Source organism: Hemitrygon akajei, chromosome 4 (assembly GCF_048418815.1).
Source record: "Hemitrygon akajei chromosome 4, sHemAka1.3, whole genome shotgun sequence".
In the NCBI taxonomy this organism is placed as follows: domain Eukaryota; kingdom Metazoa; phylum Chordata; class Chondrichthyes; order Myliobatiformes; family Dasyatidae; genus Hemitrygon; species Hemitrygon akajei.
The window spans coordinates 49,508,267-49,521,678 of record NC_133127.1 but is presented as its reverse complement, the minus strand read 5'-3'; the positions used below and the strand labels follow the sequence as shown (position 1 = coordinate 49,521,678).

General features: G+C 40.9%; 2 protein-coding genes across 8 annotated transcripts in view; one reads left to right on the top strand and one right to left on the bottom strand.

Annotated features, from left to right (window-relative positions):
• Positions 1 to 13,412, bottom strand: part of nrg1 (neuregulin 1) — a 402,950-nt gene that overhangs the window by 89,610 nt on the left and 299,928 nt on the right. The window lies entirely within an intron of this gene.
• fut10 (fucosyltransferase 10) overlaps positions 1 to 13,412 on the top strand; it is a 357,225-nt gene that overhangs the window by 279,871 nt on the left and 63,942 nt on the right. The window lies entirely within an intron of this gene.

The following is a 13,412-nucleotide window of genomic DNA, read 5'->3' as shown; positions in this document are numbered from 1 at the left end:
GGTGCAGAAACACCTATTGTGCAGTCTAGTGCAATCTGCCTCCCCTGGCAATAAGTGTAATGAGGTCATAGTTAAAATCTTAAAGGACCTCTGTTCATTTAAACCTTTGATTATTGCTGAGGTTTAGATTTTATAAAAGGAATCAAGAGAAAGGAGAGTCTATTTCACAGTTTGTGTTGGTTCTGAAGCAATTCTGAAGCTGTGATTTTGGGTCATCGCTGAATGACATTAAGTGATAGACTCGTTTGCAGTCTGTGAAGTGAAACAAATCAGAAACATTTGCTTACAGGAGACAGACTAACATTACAGAAGGCAATTAAGATTAGTACATCTATCGAGATGGCAGCTAAAGAAGCACAGACACTAAGCATATCTTCCCAAAATCATAAAATTTCTACTGACTTTAAGAATAAGACACCAGTTGGCAATTACCTTTGCGGCAAAACCGGGTATTCAGTAAAGAATGCTGGTATAAGGATTTAGATTGTTGAAGCTGTGGCAAAAAGGGACATATTGAATGTGTCTGTAAAAGTAAAAAGATATGACAACCAAAAATGCTGTAATGAACAAAAAGAAACATATGTAGAAGATGGAGCATACTGATGATAGACTGAGTGACTCTCACTCTGCGGTTGAAGCAGTTTTGCATGTTTTATCTGCTTCAGGACACAAAGACTGAGAGTGGGTGTCCCTGAGGTTGGATGGGGCCACAGTAGGGATGTAGGTAGACATGGATGCTGCAGTATTGCTGGTGTCAGAGACAGGTTACAAGGAGAAGTTGCAGCATCTCACCCCAGAAGGGGCAAGGAGGAATTTAAAGACTTACACTGGTGAGGTTGATCCATTAAGGAGAGTAGTACATGTTACAGAGGAGATCAACAAACAGAGAAAGAATTCCAGTGTACATAGTTAAAGGTCGTTATCTTCTGGGACACTTGTGGTTGGAGCAGCTCAAACTCAACCGGCACAGAGTGCACTTGATTGGTGGGAGTACTGGTCTACTCGAGGCATTGAAGAAACACATGGATGTATTCAACAGAATTACTCATTATTGGGAAAAATGGGTGTGAGCACCTACAAATCTTGGACACTACACGACAAAGTCTCAAGGAATATGGGCTAAGGATCCAGAAAGACAAGTATGAGTCCTTTCAACCTTTGGTTGAATATTTGGGCTATGTGATCGACAAGTCATTGCTTCACAAGGTAAAAGCAATGGCGGAGGGTCCATCACCGCAGAATGCAAGTCAATTAACATCTTTCTTAGGACGACTAACTTACTATGCAAAGTTTGTTCTTAACCTAACTGGTGTGCTGAAACCACTTCATGAGATTTTAAATAAGTCAACACACTGGCAGTGGACAGATCGCTGTAAAGAGGCTTTTATAAAGGCTAAAACAACTTTGTCATCTGGAAAAGAGATCTTTTACTTCAAGGAAGTACCTGCAGCTCCAATAACTGTGGCACAAGTCCAGAAGCACACACGTACTGAACCTTTTCTATGTAAAGTGGTGGATATGCTAACTCATGAATGGAAAGGAAAGCCAACCATAGAATCAAAACCTTTCCAGGCTCAGTAGAAAGCAAGTGCTTGATGAGCTGCACGTAGGACACTGTGGTGTAGTGCACATGACAGAAATCGCATGTAGCTACTTCTGGTGGCCAGGAATAGGTGTAATCATCAAAAAGAAGGCAGAGGATTCATATTGATTTTGCCAGACCTGTACAAGGCCATACATTCTTGGTCATAGTGGACACACACGGCAAATGGCCCAAGGTTGCCACCATGAAGAGCACTACATCTGAAATTTGCAGAGAATTACATTCCACCTTTAGCCATTTTGGGCTTCTTCAAAATGGCCCGCAGCTCCTGTCTGAAGATTTCAAGGCATTTATGAAAGCAAACAGGATTCAGCACATTAAGCCCGCACTGAATCATCCAGCCACTAATTGCCTTGCTGAATGATTTGTACAAACAATGAAAAATGCCCTCAGTGGGACATGGATCCCTCAACCAGCGTCATAGCACTTTCTTGTCGACATACTGCAACATACCTCATGCCACCACCAAAATGGCTTCAGCCACTGCATTGCTGAAAAGATAGCTTTGCACAAGGCTTAACTCGCTTAGAGCCTCAAGCACAAATCAGATTGTGCTGATTGAATAGAAAACTTAAGTGAAAGACATGCCAAAGCGAAGTACAGAGGTTTCCCAGCAGGAGAGAGAGTACTTGCCTGGAACTATATCTCAGAGGCAAAGTGGATATCTGTGATGGTGGTGGCACAAACCGGTCCTGTGCTGTACACAGAAGCAACTAAACACCACAAGATCTGGTTGACCAGCTGTTGCCTTCTTCTCAGACTATTGTAAACCAACACAAACTGACCAGTCCAGATCCAGTTGTAGAAATGGGACAAGATTCTGAGACAATGACTACAGAACCTCTTTTAAGATCAAATGACATAACCACTACTCTCCAGACAAGAGAAAATCTACAGATGCTGGAAATCTGAGCAACACACAAAAAAAAAATGCTGGAGGAACTCAGCAGGCCAGGCAGCATCTATGGAAAAAAGTATAGTCAACGTATTAGACCAAAACCCTTCGGCAGGACTGGAAAAAAACTGAGGAGTAGATCTGAAAGGTGGGGGGAGGGTAGAGAGAAATGCCAGGATGAAGCAAAGAGCAAGGAAGTTGATTGCAAGTATCCTTGCAAGTGGAAGATCTCCCTCCCGGCACTTATCCTTGCAAGTGGAACAAGAGCTACACCTGCCTCTACACCTCCTCCCTCACTACCATTCAGGACTCCAAACAGTCCTTCCAGGTGAGGCGACACTTCACCTGTGAGTCTGTTGGGGTCATATACTGTGTTTGGTGCACCCAGTGTGGCTTCTTGTATATGGGTGAGACCCAGCGTAGATTGGGAGACCGCTTTGCTGAGCACCTAAGCTCCATCCACCGGAACAAGTGGAATTTCCACTTCCCATTCCGATATTTCCATCCATGGCCTCCTCCACTGTCAGGATAAAGTCTCATTTAGGTTGGATGAACAACTCCTTATATTCTGTTTGGCTAGCCTCCAACCTGATGACATGAACTTTGATTTCTCAAACTTCAGTAATCCCCCCTCTTTCACCATTTCCCATCCCCTTGTTCTTGTCCCAGCTCTTTGCTTTATCCTTCCCCCTCCAAGTTTCACCTATTGCCTGGCATTCCTCTCTCCCCTCCCCCCCACCTTTCAAATCTATTCCTCAGCTTTTTTTCTCCAGTCCCGTTGAACGGTTTCAGCCCAAAACATTGACTGTACTTTTTTCCATAGACGATGCTTGGCTTGCTGAATTCCTCCAGCTTTTTCAGAATCAGAATCAGGTTTATTAACACCAGCATGTGACATGAAATTTGTTAATTTAGCAGCAGCAGTTCAATGCAATACATAATATATACAAGAGAGAAATACTACCATTATTAATAATAATAATAAGATAAAACAACAATAATAAACAAGTAAATCAATTACATATATTGAATAGATTAAACAACTGTGCAAAAATATAAATACTGTATATTAAAAGAAGTGAGGTAGTGTTCAAAGCTTCAATGTCCATTTAGGAATCGGATAGCTGAGGGGAAGAAGCTGTTCCTGAATCACTGAGTGTGTGCCTTAAACCTTCTGTAGCTCCTACTTGATGGTAACAGTGAGAAAAGGGCATGCCCTGGATGCTAGGGGTCCTTCATAATGGATACTGCCTTTCTGAGACACCGTTCCCTAGAGATGTCCTGGGTACTTTGTAGGATAGTGCCCAAGATGCAGCTGACTAGATTTACAACCTTCTGCAGCTTCTTTTGGTTCTGTGCAGAAGCCCCTCCATACCAGACAGCGATGCAGCCTGTCAGAATGCTCTCCACGGTACAACTATAGAAGTTTTTGAGTGTATTTGTTGACATGCCAAATCTCTTCAAACTCCTAATAAAGTATAGCCACTGTCTTCCCTTCTTTATAACTACATCGATTGTTGGGACCAGGTTAGATCCTCAGAGATCTTGACACCCAGGAACTTGGAGCTGCTCACTCTCTCCACTTCTGATCCTTCAATGAGGATTGGCATGTATTCCGTCATCTTACCCTTCCTGAAGTCCACAATCGTCTTATTGACATTGAGTGCCAGGTTGCTACTGTGGCACCACTCCACTAGTTGGCATATCTCACTCCTGTACACCCTCTCATCACCACCTGAGATTCTACCAAAAATGGTTGTATCGTCAGCAAATTTATAGATGGTATTTGAGAGTAGAGCAGTGGGCTAAGCACACACCCCTGAGGTAAACACTTTGTGTGCGTTACCAGTGCTCTCCCACCACCTCTGCTTTCTGAGGTGACTGCTACTGACAATACAGTACCCAAGCCAAGATCTATACATACACCACCACGAGATAAAATGACTTTGGCATCATCCAGGTCATTGGTACCCTCACAGGACCAGATGGCCTCCAGACAGATTGAACCTCGAGTTTAGTGACTAACCCTCAGCACGTGGGGCAGAACAATCCCCAGGGTTATGTCTGGGAATAGAGGCAGTCTATGCTCTTTTCCGAGTTCAGAATTTTTTTTGACTGTGGTTGAATTTGACGATTACTCCACTGAATGTTAATACTTCAGCAGCTGCTCTGTATACAGGAAGGGGGAGAAACCGCCATATTAAGGGGGAAGGGATATGTTATATATTCATATATATTTTGACCCTTACGGGTGGTTGTCAAGCTTCCCTGTGTGTTATGTACTGAATGTAATGTGAGAGAGCATTCTGGGTAGATGACTTACAAACAAAATAAACAGCTGCACCTCTCTCTTTCTCATGTGAGTTATTCCCGGCCACCCGGCTTCCCAGTACCACCAACATAACACTGAGGAACTGTTAAGTGTAGGGCTAGGATTATGAGTATTCATAAATAGTGCCATAGAGTAAAAAGCAGTTAGGTTACATGAACCTATACAAAAGGAACAAGTAGAGTATAAACTCTAATTCTGGTGCACTAATATTGGGAAGGGTGTCCAAGTCTGATAAAATGTAGTTATGAGTATTGCAATATAGCTACAACAAAATGCTGTAGAAGCTAGTGTTATTCTTCTTAAAGCAAAGATAGAAAAGGTGATTGGTAATTTGTAATTGGTTTAGCATTGTCACATGTACCAAGGTACAGAGAAAAGCTTTTGTTTGTGTACCATCAAGACAGAATTTGTTACATAGAGTATATTGAGGTGGTATAAAAAGGAAAAAAAAAAGTTTGCAGGAAATAGTGATACAGACGAAGTACAACGCAGGTAGATAAATATGTGATGGATATTCACCGTCAAAGACCAGGGGGCCTTTTGTTGTCAATCTCATCTAATTAAACACAGCAGCGGTGAGCTCCTAGAGATCAAAGTGCTGCTTATAAGTTAAAGTTCTAACTAATATTCTTTGTTTAGCTTCTTGTTGTAAATGGGAGCCAGTCTTCAGTTCTTAACATAGATGGCAAGCAATAATCAGTCTGCACAGCTTTTCGAACAAACATACTGTCAATGTATGACAGACTGCTGGCCCAGAGCACCGCGGCTAACTGCTCAAGAGAGACAGTATAAGACAATGGTGTTATGTTAGTTGGGCTTTTATCAAACCAGACAAGATGGGCTAAAAATAGAAGCCCTGATGGTGGCAGAGTTTGTCATCTATAAACAGAGTTTGTCAATTAAAATCGATACCTATACCCGGCTGGTAGTCCAAAATGAGTTTATTCGAACACTGTCCAAGTATTTAGTTCAAGGAAGCTTGCAGACCAGATTGATACTATCAATTAGTACATCAAATAGCTGATCTATTAATAGTTGGAAGGTTTGTGTGCTGAAAGAGTCAGCTTTACAATATTAATTGTGGGTATCTGGGAATCTCTGTTCCCAGAAGCTTTTAGACCACCCATGTGAAAAGGTATCTAGTAAAATATCATGTATATGAAGTCACCCAAATGACAAAAAGCAGTATAAATGTAGAGAACAATCAGGCTTGTTGGGAATGGTAAAGAACACCAAGAGATTTGGTGGACTAGAATCCATTCTTCTGCCTTTGATTTTTGAGATGGATGAGTCATTTGTACACAACTCATTAGTAAGTTTTTTTAGCTCATAAAAATTGTACTTGTGTTTGGAAAACTCTGTGTTTTAGAAATTGTTTGTAATTTGGAAATGTTTCATAAGATAGAAATCCTCTGTGTTGTAAATATGTTTTAAGAATTTTATCTGGATTTAAACACGTATCATTGAAAATAAATGAACTGTGCTTAAACTACTTTGTTAGCTGGAAGTATCTCCTCTTGGTGGGTTGGGAGGGGGAGACCTACCACTCAAATAGTGGGTATCGGCAGCTAAACTCACCAGGGAGAATAAACAGGGAAGTGAACTAGTCTTTGAAGTGTAAGTGGCTACAGTATACCCTCCTTTTAGTGAGGGTACCCATAGCTATCTATATCAGATAGGGCTTAAGATCTTTCTTTGAGGTTAGAACTTCACGGTCAGCAAACCCAATACCATCACAAATAAAGTTTATTAATAGATATAAGGTTGAAGTGGTCTAGAGTAGGGATTTTCAGCTGAGTATAAACTTTGGTACAGACGGGCATAGCTGAATGGCCTGTTTGTAGCAGAAAAAGTCTACGCAAACATTCCACAGGAGCTGCTCATCATGGGGATTAGGCATCTGTGTAAATCCTCATTCACACTTTGCAATTGATTGCAACAGAGTTATGGAAATATTCAGATTCTCCACCATTGAATTGTATAAAGATCTTCCATTCAGCACCATTGGCACTCACCATAATCCCTATTTCTAATGGTCACTATATATTAAAGTTACTTATTTTATAGCAATATCAAAGATTTTTATGATATAACACATAAAGCTAAATACCAGCACTAATAGCTTCTTTCAATAATGTTAAAAGATATTTTTCTGAAAATAAAAAAATGTATAAAATCTGAAATTAAAACAGATAATGCTGAAGACACTCAGCAAGTCAGTCAGCAACTGTGGAAGAAGAAACAAATCTGAAACATTCATTCTGCCTCACTTTCTGCAAATGCTGAATGAACTGCTGAGCGTTCAGTACTTTTTGCTTCTGTTTGTTATTTTCTCTCCTCTCCTAAAGACATAGATTCCATGTTGGTTCAACAAATTTCAGGTAATTTCCAGCCTCATTCACAAGCTTAGTAAATGGACAGCAGACTATTCAATGAATGGAACGTCATTCAACTAGAGCAATCAAGAGACTGACACTGGGACAATTTCTGCCTGGAATTTTACTGGGAATTTCTCTGCATCACTTGCCTACACCACTCATTCCTGGGATCAGTGCCTAGCTAATACTCGTGACCACACTTGCCACTGTTTCTGACTCGGTCACTCACTGGCATGGCCAGTTATTGGGGCAGGCCACCCCTTAAAATTTTTTATTAAAACCCTCCATTGATAAGTGTAGAAAACTGTATTTTCAGCAAACTAAAACTGGGACGAACTGAGCACCCATGGAGAGCACCAAAAGAAGCCAGCTTTAGTCACGTTTTGCTAATGTCATTAAAGGATGACATGATATTCGATATCCAAGGGTATTGCTTGCAGAATTACTTACCCTCACCACCAAAATGATGACAAATTGACTTTCATCTGCACTGTGACCAGGTTGCCTGGCTTACAAGCAAATCACTGTCAGTAATACTGAAGCTTAATTCTCCTGACCAATAACATTCTTTCAAAGCAAATTTGCTCACTTCGATCACTTCCTCTCCACATATTGTAAGTAAACACATTGTTTCTGTTGACCGAAGTCCTGGCAGATAATGAGGGCAGAAGGTAACCCCAATCCATCATTCACTGGCAGGATGTAATCTCTTGTCCTGCTCTTGCAGCTGAAGTAAAAGGTTGGGGGATGGGGGTGCTTATAGTCATTGACCTGTGACCTGCAGGTGTTGGCCAGGCTATTATGTCCCATTCAGTTTTACAAGGATACAACAACCTCCAGGCACACATTGTAAGGATATATTGACAGCTCATCCCTCAGCCCTACTTTTTAAGGTGATTTTAAATAAACAGAAATATTCCAAGGCAAATCTCATTTCAAACTTTTTTAAACGATCTATAAATTCCTGCTAGTAATTCTACATCCTCACTAGCATCCTTCCTTCTGACATTTTCTTTAAAACAGTCATTACAAGGACGTTGCCTGGATTGGAGGAAAAACATGAGGAAAAACTTCACACAGAGAGTGGTGAATCTGAGGAATTCTCTGCCACAGGAAACAGTTGAGGCCGGCTCATTGGCTATATTTAAGAGGGAGTTAGATATGGCCCTTGTGGCTAAAGGGATCAGGGGGTATGGAGAGAAAGCAGGTACAGGGTTCTGAGTTGGATGATCAGCCATGATCATACTGAATGGCGGTGCAGGCTCGAAGGTCCAAATGGCCTACTCCTGCACCTATATTCTATGTTTCTATGGAGATCATGAGAATAGGTTGAGTGAATTCGGCTTTTTCTCCTTGGAGCGACGGAGGATGAGAGGTGACCTGATAGAGGTGTATAAGATGATGAGAGGCATTGATTGTGTGGATAGTCAGAGGCTTTTTCCCAGGGCTGAAATGGCTAGCATGAGAGGGCACAGTTTTAAGGTGCTTGGATGTAGGTACAGAGGAGATATCTGGGGTAAGTTTTTTTTTTTACGCAGAGAGTGGTGAGTGCGTGGAATGGGTTGCAGGCAATGGTGGTGGAGGCGGACATGATAGGGCCTTTTAAGAGACTCCTGGACAGGTATATGGAGCTCAGAAAAATAGAGGACTCTGAGTAACCCTAGGTAATTTCTCAGGTAAGGTCACGTTCGGCAGAACTTTGTGGGCTGAAGGGCCTGTATTGTGCTGTAGGTTTTCTATGTTTCTATTAATTTGGTCATGTTTTATTTAGTCAAGGATCCAGAGGTTATAGGTATTAAAGACACTAAACAGTAGCAGTATGCCAATCAGCCCCTCCTGTTTTTCCACCATTTAACAAGTGCGCTTTGTTACTTAACACTTAGCAACAAATAAAATTACTAAGCCATATCCGTTCTTAGTATCTAACAATCTATCAAACTCAGTCTTGAGTATATTCAATGCCTGCACCTCCACTGCCCACTGGGTACAGAATGCTGTAGATTCATGTCTTTCAGTTCTCAACCTCTTGCTCTGGAGCAATGACTACTGTCTCTAGACTGTCAAGTCACAAGACACGGCCTTCGCAATCCCACTCAGAATCTTGGACTTGTTACTAAGATCACTTCTTTCAAGTTGCGGCAAGTATTGCACAATCATCATGCATCTCTCTTTATAGGGCAATCCCTTCATCCCAGGAATCAATCAACTGAAACTACATAGTGTTAATTTTATGGTAAGCATGCCCTTTCTTTGATCAGACCAAGACTCCACACAGTGCTCGAGGTTTGATGTCACCAGAATCTGTATAGCTGCAGTTACATTTCCTCACATTTTTATTCCATGCAGTAAAGATTAACTTCACAGGTGACTAGGAGAGACAGATTTGACTAGAAGAGTTTGCACCTGTTTACACCCGCATCTGATGCATAAATCATGTATTTAAATCACTGTGCTTATTGAAATGTTTGAGCCCATTTGCTATTGAAGGCCTCCCAATCAGAAAACTGGACCACGAAGTTCCTAGCATCATTTACTCCGGGAGAAGTCTGATTAGTCTGTTGCAATTTTGAACACTTGATATCAAAAGCAAGTGCATGTCATTTCCAGTATTTTATAATGGAGAATAAATCTAAAGATTGTGACTCTGGCCACATTGTCAGTGTTTACCTTATCACCTCAAGACTGACAGGGTCAAAGTGTTTTGATGAGCTATTTGTGTTGAATACAGCCTTTGTCAAAGATCTCCAGGCTGATTCCTCCGCACTCCTGCAGGATGGCTCTCCATTTATATGTAGTCCATAGGAAAAAGCTTGCAATTATTGGAGGAATCAATCATCTTGCTCAAACCTTCATTCTAAAGGGTTCTGCTGCTGTCTGGACAATATCCAGTTCCTTCACAATTCCTCATTGTTAAAGCAGCCCACGCCCATATGCAACAAGGCCCAATGACATCCAGGCATGGGCTCATAGCTAACATAGCATTTGTGCCACATGTGACACGCAATGACCAATTCTAACTAGAGTCTGTATACTCTCTAATAATTAATGGAATTCTCACCAATTCTTCCAATATCCTGTGATTCACAATTAATTGGAAATTTAACTGGACCATCCACATAAATATTGTGGCTACAATAGCTTGTCAATGGTTGGAAATTTTTATTGAGTGGCTCACATAATTACTCTTCAAACTCTTTTCACTACCCAAAGGCTCAAGATGGGATTCCAAAGCCTGGGTCAGCACAGCTCATCCTGAATCAAACGGCCTGGTTGACTGGCATTCTGATCCACCGCAGTAAACAGCACAACTGTCTCACCATGGTGCTGCTGTTCACCATGTACATAATGCACAGCTGCGATGGCTTCCAGATTTATGACCTTTGCCACCCAGAAAGGCTGAAGAGAAATGAAGGTCTCCTCCAGTGCACACACAATTTGAAATGTAACACATTTTCTTCATTGTCACTGGCTCAAACTCCTGGAAATCCTATTTGATGGCATTGTGGGAGTATCTTCACGATGAAGTCTGTTGCATTTCAAGTTGGCAGCTTGCTACCACCTACCATTTGGCACAAAGGAAGGACAATATTCTGGCTTTGACAGCAGTGTCACAGTCCAGAAACAATCAAAAACAATTGATGAAGGGCCTCAAACCTGAAACATTGACTGTATTGTCTTCTATAATTACCTGAACTGCTTGAGCTTTTAATCACTGGTTCCTATTTCCATAACATAAAGAACTACAGGAATATTGGACTCTTTAGTAGATCATTAAAGACCCTGGATTCTTGGTATCCAGTGTGGGCATTGCTACATGGACTGGACTCAATTTTGCCATAGTTTTGCTTGGGATGTGGCCAATATTTATTCCTTCCTCCCCTGATACCAATTCACATTCTCATTTCTACTGCTGGTCCTGGATGCGAATGTTGTTTATGTCATGTAGTGCATCACTCGGCCAGTGTAGTTATTATATCAAGTGGTCTTCCACTCCATCTCCTTTGCACCTCTTCAACAAAAGGTTCAATTTTTTTTTCTCCAGCAATATACTGAGCTGAAGTTTTCCAGACATAGACGAGCAGCCTTTAGTGGAGAGAGCCACATTGTTAGAGGAAAGAGAGGAAATGCTGTAGCAACTGAGAGTAAACTATAAAGATGTACAGATGTGAAAGATTATAGATGTGAAATTAGGGAAAGGAGAGGTGAAAAATGTGTGATAAGCTTCATTCATATTGAGGAGCATAACTCCCCTGTGACCTAATGAATACACCGAGCATCTGGAAACTCATTCAAGGCAGTGATGCAATTAAAAAATAGACAAATTACATATAGGATGAGCAAGCAAAAGCACAGCACTTCTTAATATTATCTGACCGTAAGACATTGGAGCAGAATTAGTCCATTCAGCCCATCAAGTCTGCTCCGCCATTCCATCTTGGCTGATCTCATACACCTGCCTTCTCACCACATCCTTTGATGCCCTGACTGATCGGGAAATTATCAACTTCCACTTTAAATAAAGGCACAGACTTGGCTCCCACCACAGTGACACTATGCTGCTGACATTTGTTTGTCTTGAGACTGAAGTTGGATGACCATCTCTCAATAAAAGTTTTGTTAAAATTGTCTTAAGATAATAGATTATTCCCATCCTGTTCCCCAGTAACAGCCACCATATGTTTACCAGTGAGAGAGTATCACAATCAATACGGACCTACTTAACTTTCATTATTATTAGCTGAAATGAAAATCTCATGAGACTCTGCTGTTCCTTTACTTAAAGGCTACTAAATAACTTGGAGCTTCTTCTACATTTTCCTCGACAGGATTTGACGGCATTTGGTTTTTAAAGGGTCTCTGACTTCAGTTTCTGGTGGTGCCAACATTGTACAGGCATGAGCTGTGAGATACCCTGTCCTTCAGTTAACATTTTGTTCTCTCAGTATAACAGGAATTGGCTGTTCAGCTATTTTGCATAATCAATGAATGGAACTATCCTCAGTGAAGCTCAATAACTTAGAGTGAAGATTCTTTGGGGAATAGAATAATGCACTTGGATGAATGTTAATACACATGATGAAGGGTCTTGGCCCAAAATGTCATCTCCTAATATCTTCCATAGATGCTGTCCTCCAGCATTTTGTGTGTGTTACTCTGGATGAATGTTATGCCTTGAAATGTAATTTCATTTTGTGTCTAAGCTTCTCTCTGTCACTTAGTCCTGTTCCTGTGTAGCCAAGAACTTGGGAGCCAACAGGGTCTGTACATTGTTGGTCCTATTGGAAGGAATAAATAGGGGCAAATATTGATCAACAGCCTAACACTCTCTATGAAGAAGAAAGCAGGAGACAACAGTTCAATAGACAAGATTCATAGAGAAAGGATTCAGATTTTGAAAGTCAAGTGCAGAGTACAAAGAGAAATTGGACCCTCTAGCAAGTGTAAGTGGGACGCAATTTAAATTAAATTGTAAAATGAATGAAGGGGAAAAGAGAACAAATTTCTAAGGGCAATCATTCTCATTGAAAGGGATGTCAGAATCAGATTTTATAGAAAATTTTAGAATGGCATAGTATAGGGCCAAGACTTGGCTATCTAGCCTTCTATTCTCTTATGCCATTGACTGTGATCACACAGTTCTGCAGACTACACACATTTGCCTGTTCCTCACATCAGTTAACATTTTGATTTAAAAAAAACATTAATTTCAGACTTAAACTTTAACAATTCACTTACATATTTATGATGACATAGAAGGAGGATATTTGATCCACTGAGCTTATTACAGCTGCCATTTACTCTTTCCTCTTTACTCTGCATTTGTTTTATCAGTTACCTATACAAAGGAGTAATTTTCAGTGGATAAGTAACCTATCAGAAAGGTCTTTGGGACATGTAAGGAAGCTGAAGCACCCAATGGAAACCCACCGATAGACATAGGGAGAACGTGCAAACTGCAACTAGACAGCATCTGACATCGTGATTGAACTTGGATCACTGGAGAAGAGATCAGCAGCACTAACTGCTGTGCCAACATGCTGGCATTGGGCAAACCTCTATAGCTGTTTGCAGAAGACAGCTCAAAATTCAGCACCCCATCATACTATTAAAAGCTCTGAATAACTTTTAGGTTACATACCCGAATTTTATACTTCCAAATACACAGAAGTGTAGGACTTGATTTAGAACCATCTTGGAAAGAAG